The sequence below is a fragment of the Vanessa cardui genome, chromosome 1 (genome assembly GCF_905220365.1).
Source record: "Vanessa cardui chromosome 1, ilVanCard2.1, whole genome shotgun sequence".
Taxonomy (NCBI): domain Eukaryota; kingdom Metazoa; phylum Arthropoda; class Insecta; order Lepidoptera; family Nymphalidae; genus Vanessa; species Vanessa cardui.
This window is the reverse complement of record NC_061123.1, coordinates 1338598-1361184: the sequence shown is the minus strand read 5'-3', so window position 1 is coordinate 1361184 and position 22587 is coordinate 1338598. Positions and strand designations below refer to the sequence as shown.

Here is a 22587-nt window from a genome sequence, read left to right as displayed (position 1 = left end):
TCGCTTTCACGGAAAAATACCAAACCGATTTAAATGAAATTTGGTATACAAAAAGTCTAAAGCCCGATGTAAGGATGTAAGGGGCCGCAAACTACACCTTAGTGCCCCAAGCGAACCTTACCTGCCCGTGGTGCATCCTATCGTCCAGCAAACGAGGCTTTGGCGACCGACTGATGGCGGTATAACCATCAACAAAATAGGTGTAGCTAAATACCACAGGCCGGTGACGGGCAGCAGCGTCACCGGTGCGAGAAACTACGTCCTGCGATCGCCAACCCGCCTGCCCAGCGTGGCCATTTTGAGCAATATCCTCCATTTGAAAAAGGACATAGGCTACTTTTTTGAAAACAAAGATATAAGACCTATTTGTATACCAATCATCAACATCACATTTTAAGTTAATTAGTAAATATATTCATATTCTAAGCGAGCAAAGCCACTTGTAACAGATAGTTATTAATAAACTTCTGACTAATTGTTTCATTGATATATTAATAGATAATATTTATTTATTGTTTAATATAAAATAATTTATTAAGAAACGAACTTGTTTATTAAGTAATAACTGAAAATAAGGACGCAGATGATCGCAAGCAGTAGTTTCTCTTCGACGATAAATAAAATTACACTGATAGTAAATTTCTATGCAAATTCTTTGAATAGGAAATTATTTATATATTTCCGTTCGTTCTATCGGTTTTAATTAAAACGCAATCATTTTTTTACTTTGTGATAATTTTAGATTGGTATAAAAATAGTCTTTTTTCGTCATTTATTTTCTCTAAAAACCGCTTCTTGTTAAGAAATATTATTGGCACGAAAAGAATTAAATTTAATTACTCACAGAAAATATTCTCAAAGGAAAAACTGACAAAATTTTTTAGCAAGTGTTTGAAGTGTCACGAGAGAAAAGTTCTTTAACTGATAAAGTTCAAGATAAATGATGTTCGAAGGAGAAGAATACAAATTGAGATTTCAAATGGAGGTAAGAGCTTTGAGTAACTACGACATTGTTTCAAGGTGTACTGAAGATTTAATTCCAAATTTAAAACGTTACTATGTTACTAATGTTCAAATTTTTCTTTTTTTTTTAAGCGATAAGCAGACAGGCAAGCGTGTCACCACCTTTTAAATGATCACTGGCAGTGACCATAGACAGTGGCGCGGTAAAGAATATTCACCGTAATTGACATACTTACATCGCCAATGTGCCGTCAAACAGATGTAATATACCTTAGGCCTACAAAGCGAAACACAGCAATAAATAAATATGAGACAACACCACATACATTACTCTGATCCCAATGTAATTAGCTAAAACACTCGTGTTAGGGAAAATCAGAAGTAATGACGGTACCACAAACATCCAAACCCAAAACAATATAGAAAACTAATGGTAATCTACATCGACTTGGCCGGGAATCGAACCCGGGACCTTGGAGTGGCGTACCCATGAATATCGGTGTACATACCATTCGACCACGGAGGTCGTCAAACCGGCAAATAACAACAATAACAATGTTCTTTCTTTCTTTCAATGTTGTTATTTAGCATCATTCATGTAGTAGAATATTTACCAATAAGAAAAAAAATAAAAAAGATTCCAGAATAATCTACAAAAGGAAAATAAAATTGTCTTCACTCTATAATTTTTATTTTTTATTGGAATAATGGAGACCAATTACATGTTTAGGTATTGTGACGTCAACTTGACTTATTACGGCCTTTCTCATCGGAGACTAACCAACTGTGTACAACAGCACAAAGGCGCGACGGCTTTACGCAGCTTTGTGTTCTGACTAAGAATTGATTGAGTGAAAAAGGAAAAGCCTTTCTATGCCCGATTTGCGGTTCACATACACAATCAAAATATCCTTTATTCAAACTTCATAAAGGCTCGTTTGATACGTCAATTACGTAATTGAATTGAATATACCACCGGTTCGGAATAAAAAAATTATCGATAATAACCGGGAAGACATTCTGTTGTTACTATTTTAATTTTAAAGTAAAGTAAAGGCCTGTAAATTTCCCACTGCTGGGCTAAGGCCCCCCCTTTCGTTAAGGAGAGGGTTTGGAACATATATATTCCACCACGCTGTTCTAATACGGTTAATTACGGTTTCATCGCAAGGCACTAAGGTATGCAAACACAGGAACATTATCTTCTTATTCTCATAATCAGATGGGATAGCAGATTCAAAACGATCGGAAAGATTTTACACTCAGGAACAACAGCTTTCCATGTTTAACGACACCAGCTATCACTGTGAGCCCAGAACTTAATTATCAGCGATCTTAAATGTAGCCACTAGACAAACATAGAAATCAAGATCCTTATTCTCTCTTACCACTGATATTATTTCACTATCTAGCCTTATGGTATCCCTAATATTTTATTACACTTTATTCAGTCCAGCAAAATGCTTCTCGTCTCGAAATGATTTTACTTAACAATATAAAATGTCTTCGTTTATGTAATACAAGATTATAATAGCTTCAAGATGTAGACTTACTCGAATCGCTCATCCAACTTCAACCCGTTGAAAACAATATCGTTCAAAGCTATTAATTAAACGTAATGAGTTTAATAGGTCTTTATTTGAAGGGAATAAGGTTTGTTTTTGCTTATGCGCTTCACATGGACCGCAAATACAATTTGGTTCATAGTACCGTTTGAAACTATTGCAAAAGTTTACAGTTTCATTGCTTATTTATTTTTTAAGAACAAATATTTGTTATCTTTAAAACAATTATGAAGAAATTCAACTCTATATAAGAGTCGAGATGGCCCAGTGTTTAGAAGGCATGCATCTTAACCGATGATTGCAGATTCATACCCAAATATTCGTGTGCTTGATGTGTGTTTATAATTCATCTCGTGCTCGGCGGTTAAGGAAAACATCGTGAGGATACCTGCATGTATCTTATCTCATAGAAATTGTGCCACATTTGTATTCCACCAGCCCGCATTTCATTCATAAGATCTTGTAACAAAAACATATTCGTATAAAGTATAAATGATGATTGTGTAAAGTTTTGTGTAAACGTAGCGTAAAAGAAAATAAATGTACTGGGACTCGACTTGATGAGGGGAAAACCGACAGCTTTAGCACGCTTTGAGAGACTGTGACTAACGGTGGACTGCGATTGACTGTTGATCGATAGCGTTTATATATGTAATCGTCTATACACTATCAGAAAAACGAATAAATCGTATGCTTTAAAACTGCGTGTCTTGACCTCACTATTATTCTTTAGTACCACCATTTGTTACATTACTTCGACAATGTTTCGCTGTTTATTATAATATAATATAGATTCAAATCGTTTGTAAAGAATACATTGGTAAAAGAGGCATATTATTCGATACAAGATTCTATAGATGGTAAAAAAGCGTGGAGTTAATACATGTTGACTTCCAGGCAGGATACATTGCATATGTATGTAATTGTATTTAACTAATATGACTATATTTTTTAAATGTTGAAAAAGAGTAACTACTGAGTTTCTTGTCGGTTCTTCCCTGTAGAATCTACTTTCCGAAGTGGTGGTAGCTTCACCCCTTGAACCTACCTAATTACCTACTTGAATATAATTTATTTTATTTTTTGCCTTATTTATAATTGCCTACCACAAATTACCTACTATATTTATAATTGTGAATTAAATATTCAGAGCTATGAAACAATAAGTAAGTCTGCAGCAGTTCTTTTTTCAAACTTAACAGACACTTGGTTGGTTAGTATCTTAAACATTTGTAAAAATCAGATTATACAATTTGGCTTAAACGCAAGGTTCATGGTTGCTCATTAACTCATCAGTAAAGTTGATCAATGATCACTCAAATTAAAGTCGAAAAAAGCAATTTGTTTGTAAACAAATAAAATGTACTTATAACTTTTATTTTAATATAAATAAATAAATATGAAACAACTTCACATACATTACTCTGATCCCAATGTAAGTAGCTAAATCACCTGCGTTATGGAAAATCAGAAGTAACGACGGTACCACAAACACCCAGACCCAAGACAACATAGAAAACTAATGAGCCGGAAATCGAACCCAGGACTTCGGAGGGGCGCCCCCATGAAAACCGGTGTACACACCACTCGACCACGGAGGTCGTCAATTACAAATTTCTATATCAGTTTAATAAGAAAATATATAAAAATGATATACGAAAAGCAGTGAAAGACATTACATGTTTTGCGATCGGCTATACATGAGCTTCGTATAGATAAAGATTGCAGGATAATATTTTTGTATGATTCCCTTGGGTCACCAATATTTAAAACAAAAAAAATGATGATATTATTCATATTTATTATGTTTAATTTTAATTAAAGTCTCATAGTAAACTCGTTTACCGAATTTATATCAATAATAACTCACATTTTATGAATCGTTAATGGATTTTACAATTAATTGGTTATTTATTGGTTTGTATGTTTATTGTGTAATTATTATAAGTATAAAGGAAATGCGCTAACAGTTATGTATTTAAATATTTCACCAGTTTGCTTTATTGTATGATACGGGACCTATCCGCCTAGTTATAAAACTTCATCAAACATTGGCCCAATGACTTAGGCTGAATTTGGGCCAATGTAAATAACCACGAACATTCCTCTTTTTACATTTGACATCATATCAAAAATTATGTCAAGTTAAATTAAATTATCCAACACATTTCTTGTAATAATTTAATATTTATTATATATAATCGCTTTGAAAACGCACTTGTCAAAGATCTAATATTCGTGCTGAATCTCTTATACACATTTTTTTCCTTAATTCATTTGATTAGAGATATACGACCTTTTTCATTTGTTGAATTAAAAATAATAACAAATTAACTAGCGTTATCAAATTCGGTTAGAGTTTATAGTACTAGTTAAATTGTGTAGTATTATTGTAAGCGTAAAAAAATTGTGTTTATTTATGACATCACATCAGAAACCAAATTTGCTACTATTTACATCAGCCTTTCTAATATTTATATAAAAATGATTTTGGATCATTCTATCTATTGAAAAAAAGCGCATTAAAATTCCTAATTTCAAATATTCTAGCATAAATAGGGATATACAGACAGCGAAGAGCGACTTTGTTTTATGGTATGTAGTGAAATATTTTTTCTTCAGAATTTCATATTTCGTTTTCAGAATAATGGTCAGTGTAATTTATCTTTTATAATATTGTGCAATATTATAGACTCACTCTCGAACGATCGGATGATCGGACGGAGATATTATTATAAGACAAGATACATTTTTAATTACTCACAAACAAGCACTTACCAAGATTGAATTTACGCCCAACGAAGCGAGCGTGAAATAGCTCGTTTCACACAAACTATTACAAATTCTGATTGAAACTAAATAATATTAAAAATAATGAGTATGCTTTGAACTTATTTTTTTTCTTTTTTGAATAAAAGACGGTGCCGACAAGTTTATTTATGAAGAGATAGAAATAATCTTTCATTACTGCCTAGTTTCATTGCCATTGAAATTATCAATCTAAAAACATTGATATTAAGGTGGTCGGACCAAACAGCAATATTATTGTTGTACATTGTTCTTTTGAGTGTTTTGTGAATGATTATGACTATTTCCTACGGTGCCAATGTCTATGGGCGATGGTGGTCACCCACCATCGGGTGGTACATACAACTACTAATTTTATACAAACAATCTTCCCCATAAGGAATATCTCTTAAAATCCACAGATAATATGTTGCACATATCGTTAGGATTAAATAATCCCAACTTAAATAATTCGTTGTTTTCTAGTGGCTATGAGGCTCCTGCTTCAAAGGGCTAAGGATAAAATACATGTCCGGCTATTAAAAATAAAACGGTCAAGTGGGAATACATAGATGGGTACACGTATGAGTTTGATGAACATTTTTATTTGAGTTTCAGTTCTAAGTGTTACTGCGATTCACAGAAGTTTTTGAACAGCTCTACTTATTAAGTTTCAACAGTATAGTACTCACACATTCGGAAAAAAATGTCTGTGACATACGGAAGGATAGACAGAGCCGCGTCACGAATGGTTCCGTTTTAGCCATTTAGCAAAGGAACCTTAAAAATTGAATTGTCTATAGGGAGAATCTCACTAACAGGCTCTGGAGTCTGAAATTTTGTGTCACGGATATCACGTAAGGCCATTCTTACTTACCTTAGGTACTTCACCTGAACTCTCACTGGTCATGTTGAATTTGTAGAAGGTAACATAACAAAAAAAGCTGTTAAGTATTTTTTTTTTTTATAAAGCATTCTTGTCACTATCCCACGTGCTCAAAATTTATATAGTAACTAGTTTTAGTTCATATTCGTATATATTTAAATAAATAAATTATAAAAAATTAAACCGACTTCAAAGCTAGAAACAGCTAGTGAACTTAAAATAAAAAAATATGTCTATGAAACTACTGGACATGATAACCTCCTTTTTTAGATATCGGTTAAAAAGTTAATTTGTGAGGTCATTTCTCCAATTAATTAATCATTATTCAAAAATACTAACGTTTTGAAATTATGTGCTAAAAGGAAGTTGCGAAACGTTAAATTAATATATAAATTTGAATCGAGAAGCCGTGAACTAATTTTGATTTATGTTTCACATTAAAATTAAGACTCAGCCCAATTTTTTATTTTAATCCCATTTCTCACTCACGATACCAAATTATTTTCTTGCTAAGCGAAGATTAGGTAATTTTCACTACCGATCGGGTCGAATCTCTTTTTCAAAATAAAGTAAGAAATTAAACGAATAAGAGTATTTTAATTATAATTTATTCAAGGTTTCTAAATAAAAAAGTCCAAGTCGCTAGGAATTTCCCAAAGGACAGGCTAACAAGTACGTGTGTTCGCACTTTAAAAGAACATATTTTTCTAGTTATACACACTATGAGGACAAACGGAGAGTATTAACTTTTATATTTCTGATAGTGTTTTTATATGCGTGAAGTATTGCTGTTGACCCTACTGGCCTTTACAACGTCACTTGACTTTCGGGCTAGTTCTAATGTCCTCAGCGCTGAGGTTGAGCGCTGTGCTCGGATTTAAAGTTTGTCCGGAGGGTGTCTCATATGAGATCGCACCTCGGCTCAGAACGAAGTCGGTGGGTTGTGGTTCTAAGCACTGAATGATTCGACAGGCGTCACGGCCGCCTCCATGACGTCGCTTATTTGGGTCCTCGTTTTCGCCGGCGGGCAAATGATAGCATTCCTGAACTGTTTCATTTATAGGTAATATTAGTACTTTGTATATACACACCGATTAGACATAAAAGTCAACGCTGGCCAGTACTGTCAGGAAGAAAAAACTGCACTAGTTGTCCATATAGTACTAGCTGGAAAGATGCCTCTTCACGTTTAGTTTTGAAGGCATAATATTTCTCTTATAGCCTGGGCTAGGTTATAAGAGAAAATGAATTGCCATTATGTGGTAATTATTTAGTTTTAGTTAGTAGTAATGCTATCAGCCTGTCGGAAGGTTACACCTTCATATCTTATAAGCTGGGTGAGCGTACCTACTATTGGTTAACATTTTAATTTCTGAGTGTAACATACTTGTTTTTATTACGCAAAGTAAAGCAATAAATAAAAAGTATCCGTCTGTATATTCTTCTCATATTACGTTAAATAACAACAACAACAACAGGCTATAAATTTCCCACTGCTGGGCTAAGGTTTCCTCTCCCTTTCGAGGTTTAGAACATATTCTTCCAAGCTGTTCTGATATGGCTCATACATATTCCATAGTGGTTATAGAAATTCTGCACGCATGTATGAATACAGAACTTCTATGAAATTAGACACATGTAGTTTTCCTCACGATGTTTTCCTAGGATGCTGAACAGGAGATAAATTATAAACACAAATTAAGCACATGAAATCAGTGGTGTTTGCCTGGGTTTGAACCCGCAATCATCGGTTAAGATGAAAGCGTTCTAACAACTGGCCGTCTCCGTTCATGTTAAATAAGTTACCAATAAAATACTGATATATACTCGTTATATACTTGTATAAATGTATAAGTATATACACGCCTTGAATACGAACGAAACTTAAAAGATTTTATGACAATGGTAAATAAAAATTGTCGTAAAATTCTCACCTTTTCGTCGTTCGTCTTTATTAACGTTTTGATTTAAGATAATACGAAATCCAGTTTCGCAGCTGTTCATAAAATAAACGAGAACCGCCACTTTCTATAGAGGTTAGGTAGCGAGGTGAAGTCTCTTGTGCAGCAACGAGATTTATGTTGGTTAATAGCCCGTTATTAAAGAAAACGAGGTACGACGTTTACGAGGTAGCATAGTTTGAAAATATAACAAAATCACACAATAAAAAATTTGTCCTGTATTTCATTAGGTATTTTATAATATTACATGATTGGTATTAATCGCATAAGAGAGAATATTTAAAACAATAATAAGTGTCTTTTATTTCATCAGAATATTCACCGATGATGAAAAGTGACCACCACAGCCCTGTAGCTGCGACTTTCAGGCTTTCGGGCAAGTTGCCGACCTTTAAGAAAAACGTAGGCTCTTTTTGAAAGGTTCCCAGGTACCATCAGTTCGGAAATACTATCGGCCAAAGATGGTTCGATAGAGTGTTTGTCGAGGAAAAACGTTTCTTAAAATCGTGCTGCTTAGTGAATTTTCAGAGATCTAGGTAGTCATTATTTAAGTATTATGAAGCGATTGGTATGTGAAAAATCTGTGTGTGTGTGTTTTGATGATACCTATCTTATCAGGTCACGCTTTTTTATATTAAAGTTAGGTTTTCATTTTCCTATATTTTTTTTTTATTTTAAAGGAAAGTCAAAATTAAATAGAAATGTAAAAATCGTAGCACAAGCGCATATGTTAGCATTTCTTTTATTATCTGCTAAGGGTAATTATTAAGGCTGATTCTACACTTTTAGCCGATAATCTCAGAACAGTGCGCATTAATGTTGGAAAGTTAAGCTGAATTATGCTCTGAACGACCTTAAATATGAAACTTGACTGTATCCGAATTAAACTTTAGCAATTAAATGGATTAAATTTCACAACGAAGAAACGAGGCGGTCGGAGCGGAATTAGACGAAACTTAAATATTTATATTGAAATTGATTTTAATTATATTATATAATGTGTAAAATATAATTAAAATATGTTTGTATATATATTTAAAATAGATTGACCACTTGACAGTAATTACTGATCACCACTCACACGAAAACTTATAAAAATATGAACCGTGCCTATGAACCCTCAACCTACCTAGGAAGCGAAGATTTATCCCTTTGCGTATTCATACTGGCTCATACAAATTGGAATATAACTCTTAGGATGGTCACGAGTTTAAACAAAGATATTCTTCCAGATTCATTTATTAGCACTATTTTCATATTTATTTTACCCACTAATCCGTATTTCATAATACATCCCGTATTTTTATCCAAATCTGATCTATAATTCTAATTATTTTTAAAATCATTAGAATTATAACAAAACACTGCCGCCGTGTTCAATTTGTTGACATTCTCTTTCTTTCCGACAGACATTCGGCCAAAATTAAATTCTAAAAATAGTCAATTGACGTATTAAAAAAAAAAAACAAAAAAAAGAAAAATAAAATACAAAAAAAAGCCTTTTATTTCTTGCACAGTGCTGCTTTTGGTACAATTTTGGAAAAAAGAGATTATGACTATTAAGAAAAGAAAGTTAATACTTATTTAATAATATTAGGAAAAATATAGTTAATTATTACTAGTTTTATTTAGTTTTTTTTTTCTATTTCTTTTTTTTTTATAGCAAGAACCCTCCTCAGGTGAAGGTGAAGGCCTCCTCTAAAGAAGTCCATTTCTCTCGGTCTTGTGCTATTTGCGGCCAGCAATTTTTATGATATCATCTTCCCATCTCAGACAAGGTCTGCCTCTGAGGCGCTTGCCCTGTGGGCTCTTCCATTTGGTTACCCTGTCGGTCCATCTCTCGTCCGCTAGTCTCGCAACATTGCCCTGCCCACTTCCACTTTAGCTTTTTTGCAAAGCATAAAGCATCTTTGGCTTTGGTGATTTGCCTGATTTTTGAGTGGCGAATTTTTTTGAGCTTTTTAATATTCAACATTTTTCGTTCTATTCCGCGTTGGCAGGTAATTATTTTGTTTTTTACGGTCGTACTGTATTTTCAAGTTTGGCACGCGTATGTAAGGCAAGGTAAGAGGCATGAATTCCAGACTTTTGTTTTTAAATTTATTGGCATGTTACTTTTAAGTATTTCTCTTAAGGACCAGTACTTGTTCCAAGTATTTTGTGTTTTTCGTGCAACCTCTTGTTCATTTTGTTTACCGTCAAAGCCAATTTGTTTCCCAAGGTAGATGTATATCTATATAATATCTGTATATTTCAAAGTGTCATTGTCTACTGATACTTTTATATTTGTGCCGTTAGTCATGACCATTGTTTTGGAAAGATTAATTTCCAGATCTACCTCTTTGCTGGCTGCGTTTAGTGAATTGAGCATGGTTTGTAATTGTACGTGAGATTCTGAGAGAAGTACTAAGTCATCAGCGAACCGTAGATGGTTCAAATATTTGCCTTTTATCTTGAGTCCTATTTTGTCCCAGTTAAGTTTGCTTATTATTGACTCTAGAATCGATATAAATAATTTTGGAGAGAGTGGGTCTCCTTGTTTCACCCCTCTTTTGATGGGAAACGCAGGGCCAGTATCGTCTAGTTTTATTTTTGCTGTGCTTCTCTTGTACGTATTTTTAATAACTTCTATGTATTCTGGTTCAACGCCTTGAGCTTGGAGAGCGGCCCAGATACTGGAGTGCGACACGGTGTCGAAAGCTTTTTTATAATCTACGAAGGCGATGTAGAGCACTCTTTGCATTTCCTTGTACTTTTCTATTAGTAATTCTAGTGTGTGTATGTGGTCAATGGTTGAAAATCTCTCGCGGAAGCCTGCTTGCTCTATTGGTTGTTTTGATTCTAGTGTGACGCTTATTCTTTTATTTATGATGGCAGAAAACAGTTTGTAGATACATGAGACTAAACTAATAGGTCTGTAATTAGTAATGTCCCTCGGATCTCCTTTTTTGTAGATAAGAATAATGTCTGATTCTAGCCATTGCGACGGTATTTCAGCAGTTACTGAGATTTGGTTAAATAAATATGTTAAGGGTGAAGACAGTATCGCACTTGCTGCTTTAATGGATTCATTGGAAATTCCGTCGGGTCCGGTGCTTTTGTCTGTCTTTAGTCTTTTTATCTCTTGTAAGATTTCATTTTCTGATATTTGTACTATGTTTCCGATCTCTTTGCTGTACGTAGGCTTAGCATAGCTATGGTTTTTGTCATTGGCGCTATAAAGAGTCTTGTAGAAAGTTGTAGCTACCCCTACAATTTCCTATTATTCACTATCACTTCCCCTCGGTTTAAACCATCTATCCAATGCTTGTATGTTTTTAATTCTTTAAGAGCCTTTTTGAGACTTGTTTTTCAAAAGTCATCGATCTGTAGGTTTTATATAGTCATGTTTTATGTATTTACTTATCAGTTTGTATAGTGCTGATAGTTCGTTTTTTTCAGCTCGAGTTTTTGACCTAGTATGTTGAAGCTCCTGTCTTCTCCTGATGAGTGCCAGCGTACGTTCAGTTAGGACTCTATGGGTATCTCTTGAAATTATTTTAGGCGATCGTGCATCACGTAAACTTTGAATTATGGCATATTCTAGTTTGTTATAGTAGTCTTGAACTGATGTTTTTCCTTGGCATATAATTATAGCTTGTAGATGAGACAGTAGGCTTTGTTTATAGTTTGATATTTCTGTGTCTGTTTTCAATGACGAGTGTTCCTTGTTTTTATATGCTGTTCGTTTCTTCTTTTGTTTTTTTATTAACAGGGTTACTCTGATTGGTCTGTGATCCGACGGGTAATTAATGTTTAGGACTTCTATATTTTGGCATGCGTTTGGTGTATTTGTTAATATGTAGTCTATTTCGTTTTTGTGTTCTCCATTTGGAGAGCGCCAGGTCCATCTTTGGTTGGGCTTTTTGGGAAAGAAAGTGTTTAGAATAGATAATTTGTGTTCGAGAGTGAATTCAATGAGCCTTTGGCCTCTGCTGTTCCTTACGCCATAACCGTATCGTTTAGTTATTAGACGTTCGTCTCTTCCAGGTTGTCCTATTTTGGCGTTGAAATCCCCTAATATGGAATAATATTTATAGGCTTGAGTTATAGCTTTGTTAACATTTGAGTAGAAAGAGTCAATCTCATCCTCGTTTGCTGCCTCAGTCGGAGCGTATACTTGTATAAGTGACATGAATACTCCTTGAATATCTAAGTTTAGTAATGCGACTCTATCATTTATGCCAACGATGCTTTCAATCCATTCTCTGCGAGTTTTGATTATTATAAAACCGACTCCATTTCTGCCTGGTATTAGTCCAGTGTAGCATATAATGAAATTATCATGGTCTTCTATTTTAGTGCCTTGGCGTCTTATTTCGCACAGACCAATTATGTCGTATTTAATTTCTTGTATTGCTTCGCTTAGTTCTATTACTCGTTCATGAGTTGATAAAGTTCTTACGTTACGTTCTTACGTACTCTTATCTGTAGTAGACAATTGAGAATTTAAAAATAAATTTGATACTTCTGTGGATTCGGTCGGAATCGATCTCGGTTCTGTTGGTTATTCACAGTTCTTACATACCTTTACACCAAACGAGCTTTAACTTGAGTAATGAAATTTTTCATCAGTATCCGCTCGGTCTTAGTGACTTTGAGGGTAGTTCAATGAGGATGTTTTTTGACCACCTTCAAACTTTTTAATTTTTACTCTTATTTTTACTATTATAATAATAATTTGTTTGATATGATTTATTATTAACTTCACTCGCACTAGTGTTTATTGTTTTAATTTTTTTTATAGTTCACCAATTATAACGATTTTTATGTTTTACTATTGTCAATTTTTATAATGTTTGTCGACACATGTATAATCACTCCTTTTTTTTCACTTTGTCTGAATATTCACTTTGGATAACGTTTCTGCATACGATTCATTTGTAGATATGTCTTTTACACAAAATAACAACCACTATTTTGCACATATATAATTTTAAAAGTTTATTTTTTACGGATCGAGTACTTTAATCTTTGCGTGCAGCGCCCTCTCGACAGTGGTGTTTTAAATATCAATATCATATCATATAAATCGACGTATTACAGATTAAAAAATTGCAATAAATTATAGTTATACAATGTGTAAAAAAAAACTCGAACAACACAAAAATAAGTTGTTGCTGTGTGGCGGTAGAATGAGTGATAAGATGTTATCTACAGAGATGGTAACGAAAAATCCGCCATCATTTTGCAATTTCTGTGACCAACACCTGTGTCTAAATTAATAAAACTGATATCGAATTCTGGCAAGACACAGCAATATTTAAACTTTGGAAATATTTAAGCCAACGTCTTACGAATGTTCTTTATGTAACTGCGCTTTTAGTGTATCGGAATCGCTGAACCATTTCTCACCGTGCTATAAAGCCTTACCTTACTATTTAACAGGGCCGTATCTTTTAATGTAGAGCGCATTGATGTTATCTATACAAAAGACGAATATTGCGCTCGTAGAGGTATGAAAATTTTTCAAAATTCGAAGTCTGAATTAAAAAATATGTTGATATAAAAAGACAGCCTAAGATTCAATTAGAATATTTTTTCAAAAAACGAATTCTGAATAAAAAATGTGTTTACATATTTCTGAAAATTCGAATTTTGAATTTAAAAAAAAAGTGTATGTTTAAAAATACAGCTTCTATTAACCTAAGATTCGATTACAATAATTTTTCAAAATTCGAATTCCGAATTAAAAAAAATTAATATATGGGCCAGTATTGTTTCGTTATAGCGTCAGGTATGTGACAAATCGAGCTTCTGAAACACTGAACAAAGCTAGATTACCTCATTAGTCTTTAACCTTTAATGGTTATTGGTCAATGGTAGCTGATAAAGCAATAGACCACCAATGAACATTCAGTATTTTAGTTTTATAAATTTTACTTGTTAATAAAATCTATCAATAATTGCAAACTAAATATAGTATATTGAATTTGACATGGTTATTGTTAATCTGGGTTTAAATACGGAAGATAATGGATGATTGTAAAGAAAACTGTAAAAATAAATATTGTAAACCATATTAAATATTGTTAATTATTTGGTGTTCCTGTTTATCAGAAGCTGGGTCTACAGTACTATTCTGAACCAATAATGCCCATAATCGCCTATAATTTTTTAATCAAATATATGAATTAAAATGATACTGTGAATTCATTTTTAATGATAAATAATTAATAAAATTTAGAATAAAACTTAGTTTGCTAACTCTTGAGTTGAGCTGAAGTCAAGTAAAAAAAATATTTTGTTTGTTTCGACTACTGGACGAAGAATATCAATTATTATTATCTATGTAAATATAATACAAAAATTAATTCTTTCTACCTGTCTATAACGCTTTCTAGGTTAATCAACTGAATTGAAACAAACTCGTCCGCCTCTGTTTTTCACTCTTTTAAGACATAAAGTATGATATGAAGGGTTGTATGCAAGTTTTTGAAGGGTACTCAAAAACGGACTAACAGGTGACATCGCGTGTTCAGCTTGTCTTAACAAACTATGTAAAGGACAAATACACCATTAATTTGCGAATGTCTGAATTTAGTCTTACTAGCTTATCGACTAATGACTACTTCTGACTAATGGGTACGAGCTCAGGCTTGCTTATCCTGCTAAATGGCTATCCACACCATTACTGACGGCTACGGCCGTGATTATTGCTACACTTTTCGACTGCGTCGTTAGTCTACTTGCTTGTGTCGTCAGATACTGGAGTCGAGCTTTGAATACCGTGTCTGGACAAAGAGAAAAGTTTTCGGTCCATAAATTATCGGGTGTAAGAATTAAGCCTTATTACGATCGATCTTTACCCGGCTATGTCATAATAGGGATGATATTGGGACAGTGAGGTAATACAGTGTGCATGTGTGTGTAATGTCTAAGTATGCTGTAATGTAATCCCCTATTGGTCTGTCTTCGAGATTAATCTTCGTAGCTAATGTGAAATCAAATTTCAAATAATATATATACTATATGAAAAATAAATATTTACATTTTTCATCACAAACATTATAACCGTATAACACCTCACCTTATTTACTCCCCTGGTGACCGGAGAGATGGTTTGGTTTTTGTTCTGATGATCGGAATTGCGATCCAACGGGGAAATGCTGTACGCATTCTTGCCAACATTCCACGCGGTCAAAATTTATGCTGTTACTATTTTTAATTTATACTGTAACTATTTAAAAAATATATATTCGTATCATTTCTGTCTATAGCTAGTTAAGATATCAAATATAATATCAGAGTCAAATTAAAAGAATTTATTTTGAAAAGCATATGTGTATATTATGTGTAACTAAAATGCTATTCTTTAGTATTCTTATCGAAATATTGATTTAACAGGAATTGAAATAAAAAAATCTACATAATTCTTAGCAAGTTAGTTAAGACAAAATATATTACAAGTCGTATCATAGTTTTAACGTTTGTATCAAAATGTTCTTTTTTTGTATCACCTAAGGAAGACGTCTATCATTGCCCTCGTCACTTTAAAAAGTGAAATAATTAAGTAAACGTTTGGAAAACAATTCACAAATATTTTTAAGACATTAATCTTTTAAATTCTAATAAGACTTAATGTTAGTTAGTTACGACTTAAGTCGTATCATATATTTAACGTTTGTATCAAAGTGTTTTTTTTTTTCACATAAAGAAGATGTCAAGGATTGTCCTCGTTTAAGCAAGGTCCGCATTAATGCATTCGCTTATCACGTTCTTACGCTAAAATGCTACCATATTAACTCTAATGCTACGCTTTTATTAAAACAACTACAAAGTTTCGCGATATAAAGAATTCATTTCGTTTATTGTTTTTTTTTAACATTAAACTACATGGTTGTCTTAAGAAGGGCCTGTGAAATTATTTTGGATTAGTTTTTTTTTTATGTTTTAGAAATAGCTCCAATCATCCATTGGCCACCTCGTGGTTGCAGTTGCCCAAAACATTAATGCTTTGACAAATATTAGCTATTGCTAACATAAATGTACCACCTGCTAAGATGTTACAGTGAGCTAGCAGTTACACTGGCTAACTCACCTTTCAATAATACGAAGTAGTTAAATGGCGCTAGAATATTATCCGATGAATGGTATTTGAATTTACAGTCTTACTCTAAAGCTGCTTGGACCAAGTAAATCACACATATAAATACGCTTATATTTAATTTCGTAGAAGATGAAACTTGCTTTTAATGTCAAACAGTTGATAAATTTTAAATTTCTAGTTACTTTGACTTACTTCTGTAGAAAATGCTCTGAAGAGTACCCAGATGTTTTATTTTCGTCATAATTTTTTGTCAGAGGTCATTCGGTAGGATTGTAACACAAAAAAATATTGATATAATATTCAAAATCATCAAAAAAAAACATGGTTAATTCTCAAACTCAACTCTACTAATGGTTCGTCTCACAACGGTATTTTTATAAAGCAAAGTTTTGGGCATATCATTATAAAGCGAAAATGCAAATAGCAAAGAAAATTTCATCTTCGCAGAGCAAGGGTGCTTGACGATGTTTAAGTTATAAGATTTCGTGTAAAATAATGCAGGATTAAGGTCGGGGGCGTGAAGTAGGTCACATTCTTACTCATATAGAGGACAGTGTTTTTCTTTCATTGCTATTAACTAAAATTGATTGACTCGATAAATACTTTAAGAATACTTAATAGACTGGAATCTAGTCATGTATGTGCTTTTCATCTTGGGAAATTTCTGTAAGTCACGGATCAATTAAGTATATCAGTTGGGCGTGATTCCAAGGTTATTGGTACAATTAATATAATTGGACAAAAAAAAGTCGTACGTAAATCATTTTTCAACATCTCCGGCTTCGGACTAAATAGTACTATTTGATATTTTTTCCGTCTATATTGAAATGCAACATTAAGTAATAAATAACCTGAAGTACAATTAAGCTAAACTATAAAGAATTGACTTTAGAGAGTACCATTTGAGCATCAAGAGTTTTACATAATAATGTTAAGAGTCGCAGGTTCGACGCTTACCCTTTGGGTATTGTCTTCCCCACTCCTCCCATATCTTTAAGGTTAATCAATACTTGTAATTCCTTTCCATTCGTAATAAAATAGGGCACAGCTACTATTATTAAAAAAATAAATAAAAGAAATAAATATCACAATACAATATGAATTGTGACCTGATAACAAAAGCATTGGAATCAAATATTGTGTTAATGGTCTGAAATGTCGATGTATGGAATTACTTAACTATACTCTATTCCAAACATAACAGGAAAAAAAGCCAAATAATCAACATTTGACAGCTAACTGACGTATATCATTGATCGAGAGCTTTATTAATAAAGTAACAGCCTGTAAATTTCCCACTGTTGGGCTAATGACCTCCTCTCCCATTATGGAGAGGGCTTGAAACATATTCGATCACGCTGTTCCAATACGCGTTGGTGGAATGCAAATGTGGCAGAATTCTAATAAAATTAGACACATGCAAGTTTCCTCACAATGTTTTCCTTCGCCGCCGAGCACGAGATGAATTATAAACACAAATTAAGCACATATATATAGTGGTGCTTACCCTGAACCCGCAATCATCGGTTAAGATGCACGTGTTCTAACCACTGGGCTATCTCGGCTCTTTTTGCTTCATTAATCTATAATATTTACTATGGGTTTCATATCGATAAAACTGTTAACAACATTTTGGGAGTAAATTAAAAAAGTAATGGTTTAGAGCAATATTGGATCTAAGCATATATAGGGACAGACAGCGGTAAGCGACTTCGTTTTATACTATGTCATGATAATGAAGATATATTGATCCACAATATAGCTGAGTTATTAGCAAATCGCATGAAATAGATAACACTAAGGTTTATTTACCTTTTTTCTTCTTCCATTGAAGTAATAGAAGGATATAGGTTTAATATGTTTTGATGTTTAAATACTTCCACAATTAGAAATGTATGTAAGTCCATAAAACATATATACTTATTTGTGACTTTGGCCTTTTGAAATGTTAATACATGACTTAACTTAAATCCACTTCCACCCCATTAATTTTTAAAGTAGCGAGAATGTTAAGAAACTATTTTATAATTAAATTATGAGCTACATATATTACGTTGCCATTTTCCTCTCATGTTTTTGTTAATAAATATATTTTTTTCAAATTATGCATTTAATAATTATGAGCCTTGACTTATTACTCGGTACCTCAAGCAGAGCTTGGGTTATTGATTAAAAAATTATATGTGGTTTAATAATATAGAGTAATAAAATTCTTTTAAAACGCTGTTTGAATTCAACTTGGACCAAGCCAGCGATGACCCTTCGGGCCTTGATGATTCAGGGATTTCTGCCCGATAATGGGATTGACTTAATCACTTCGGAAACGCTCCGGGTGTACTTTTCATCACATTCTCTCAGACAATCTGCGTAACGGAACCGTGACTTTATTGAGAGACTGTTGAGACTTGATCGTTGTCATCAGGTAAAGCCGATTATGAAACGATATGGTTGAGTGGTTAGAACACGAGGAACTTAAGAGTAGATAGCAGGTTCAAATCTATACCAAAAATATATATATTCAAGAGATATACATATATTTAAGCCCATAATATCTGGTTGAGATTCAAGTATTCTAGCCACTTGGCCATAATACCTCGTAAAATGTTGGGGAAATTTAAGCAAAAACTACCTTTTTGTAAGTCTTACTTTAGTCCTTAACGACGCCGCTTTTTTCAAGCTCTTATTTAACTTGCTATGTTCGTTTGTTGGTCAACTTTTGCAAGATGAATTCGAACAACTATCTAAGTAAGGGGAAAGTTGGTTTTGTATGTTGATTTAGTTCCGATAAAAATGCATTTATTGTTTAGCATGAGATGATTTTACGCCAAGATTGCAAGTAAAGTAATTCCTCGACGCTCAACAGCATGGAGAAATTCAATTTAAATAAAGGTTTGTATTTAGAACCTTAACTATTCATGTATTATGTTGAATAATAAACTACCAGCCTTAAGTCACATATCTTACTTTTTTATTATTTTATTTACGTATGACTTAAAAAATATTCTTTGGAAAAGTAAATTAATCATAGTAAGATGAAGTATTAGATATTTCTCTTTGCAGATGAATCCTTAAAAAAACGATGCCGTTTACCTTATTTTTAAATATTTGCTAACTAATAATAATATAAGCTAATTTACAAACTGCTCTACTGACTCCTGATTTTTTTATAATAAAAGATGACTATTATGATAAGTTTATTATTTCATAAGTTTATTATAATTATTATTTTGGCGGCAAATCAGAATTTTATTAAAATTGTGGATATAATATATCATATTCTTAATTAAGAAAATAATAAGATTATAAAATATACGAAAGTAACTCTATTTATCCGTGATACCCTGTCAGCGATTATAAGGATTTATTGATTAATACGTAGTCGATAATTTGTTAATCCGTTGTTAAGCTACTTAGTATTAGCAGAAGCCTAACACGTGTCATTTTGTATAAAATTGTAAATGTGAATAACATTTATTTAATTATAACATCTTAATATGATAATATTGAACGAAGATTTTATTAATATTAAATTTATAATGAAACGATTGTTAGTAGAAAAATTGTTACTAATTCCAAAATGGCCGCCGCGCGGCGTTATAGTGACTACCCTCATAACCGCTTGCGCCGATCTAGCGGTATAATTCGTTTATTCTGATGAGTAGTGTGAATCGATGCGGACTGTGCAATTGAATTAAGTGTAGTATTATCATTTTGATACTTAAATATGAAATCGGTCTGTGTATATGATCTTTATTTCTTCTTATTTTTTTTGTTATTTTGTTATTGGGGAGCCGCGATGGCCCAGTGGTTAGAACACGTGCATCTTAACCAAAGATTTCGGGTTCAAACCCAGGCAAGCACCACAGTATATATATGTGCTTAATTTGTGTTTATAATTCATCTTGTGTTCGGCTGTGAAGAAACATCGTGAGAAAACCTGTATGTGTCTAATTTCATTGAAATTCTGCCACATGTGCATTCCACCAACCCGCATTGGAACAGCGTAATGGAATATGTTCCAAGCTCTCTCCTTAATGAGAGAAGAGGCCATTAGCCCAGCAGTGGGAAATTTACAGGCTGTTACTTTACTTTTTCATTTTGTTATTTAATGCCTAGAAAGAAATAATTGAAAGAGTAAATGAAATTTTAAAATTCGAATACTTTGTATATATTTATTTATGGTGAAACACGTGACGTCATGCTCTTTAAAACAGTTTAGAAACATCTACAAGTAGTCCCACTGCTATGATACATGTCACATCAAGAACGGTAAGTACCTTGCCTGTATTGACAACAAATATGGAATTTCCCACGGGAATAACGAGCTCTTCAGCAAACAAACCCATATATACAATGTCAAATATGTCATATATAATACTTATTGAATAAATAAAGAATATTGTTTTAACCTGGAGCGAAATTCTACAATTATATTTTCGCTTTTTTTTTTACTCGTATGCAATAAAGACTTCAAAGCTGATTTGCCTTAGCTGTGGAGTATTTACTAGCCGTCTATTGGCAACGGAACGTTTACACCAGTTTTGAGATTCGCTTGTATTACTTCTGCTATTTGGTTTTAGTTATTGAAATACTCAACGTATTTTATCAGACAGTATAAAGGATACCAAATATATTATACTAGTAGTTGCCTGAGGCTTCGCTTACGTTTCAGGGGTTGTCACGTGTTCGGCAAAAAAGTAGCCTGTGTCCTTGGAGTTCAAGTTTGCTTTGTAGGAAATTTCGTCAAATTCGCTTCATTGGTTTGGCAGTGAAAGAGCAACAGACAGACAGAAAAACAGAGTTACTTTAACATACAAAATATTAAGTATAGATTACGAATTGAAGGTTTTATTCCAAGTTTAAAGTTACATGTTTAATTTATTCTTGATATAAGAAATGTATAGATTTTTCATTCACATCTACTTACATTTAAATATAAAAGTAAATTCATAATAAATTGCAACATAGGTATATATACAAGAGGTAACAAAATAATTTGTATTGAATCAATTACTTACAATAAATTTCAATTATAATTAAACCATCCTCACAATAAACTCTCACTTATAAATAATATACAAATAAAATCCTTCATAGATTGATTCTCGGCATCTGAGATACAAGCGGGAGTAAACAAACTTCCGTTTTTTTTTTCCAAGTAACTGAGTGTCCATAGAAAGGCGTGAGACACGTCCGTGGCCGAAGTCGGATTCATAAATCAACCATGAATGTTAGTAAGAAAGCCTTCGAATTCAGCTTATCTATTATTTCTATTCGGTGTAAAAGGTTTTTTGGGTAGTCCCTGAGTTATAGAGCATGAACTGAAATATAATATTCTATACAATATACATGAATGATGATAGTATAAATGGTAGTTTTAAAATAGGGTCAAATATGTCTTTCACAAAAATATTACGAAAAGAAAAATGCGTTGACCGGCTTCGATTTTCAATTTAAGCTTTTAGCCTTAACACTATTAAGAACTTCTACAAATAGCTCTAAAGGAAACATCAATATCTTTTGATAATGTCCTAAAGAAATGAGGATACTACGTTCATTTATAATTTATCATCGTCCCCTGTAGTATACAAAGTATATAAAATTATGAATGAATAAAACGATATTTGTATACACTATGTATTGAATAAAAAATAGGCAAATTTTACAAATGTTTAATAGCAAAACTCCAATTGTACCACAAACTTAAAATTAAATAATATAAAACATCTATTGTCTCGTCCGTAGCTTGCTTAAGCTTCTATCTTTATATTTTTCTTATTGCATATTTTAATTTATTGCGTCATTTTAATAAATATATTATTTTATGTTTTCGAAGAATAACTATTTTTAGCCAACTTCAAAAATGAGGAGGTTATCATTTGTATTTTTTATGTTTGTTACTGCATAACTTTTAACTGGGTGAACCGATTTTGATTTGATTTTCAACCGACTTCCAAAAAGGAGGAGGTTATCAATTCGTCTGTATTTTTTTTTTTTTTTTTTTTTTTTTTTTTTTTTTTTTTTTTTATGTTTGTTACCTCATAACTTTTTACTGGGTGGACCGATTTTGATAATTTTTTTTTGTTTGAAAGGTAGTGCTTCCCGTGGGGTCCCATTTTTTTTATTTTTTTTTCCGATGATGGTATCCATGTGAAAACGACATAAGTCTTAAATTTGCATTATGTATATGCGCGACAAATAGGTGAATAACTCAAAATCACGTTAACCAATTTTGATGATTCTTTTTTTATTATAAAGGATATACTTCAAGGGTAGTTTGGTGAAAGTTTGGTAAGGTTCTGAGCACAGGATCCATGACAAATTAAGGGAACGGGA

The 22587-nt window shown here is 32.7% G+C and overlaps 1 pseudogene; it reads right to left on the bottom strand.

The window, feature by feature from the left end:
• Positions 1–9837: 9837 nt before the first annotated feature.
• Positions 9838–12336, bottom strand: LOC124539038 (annotated as a pseudogene).
• Positions 12337–22587: the final 10251 nt, after the last annotated feature.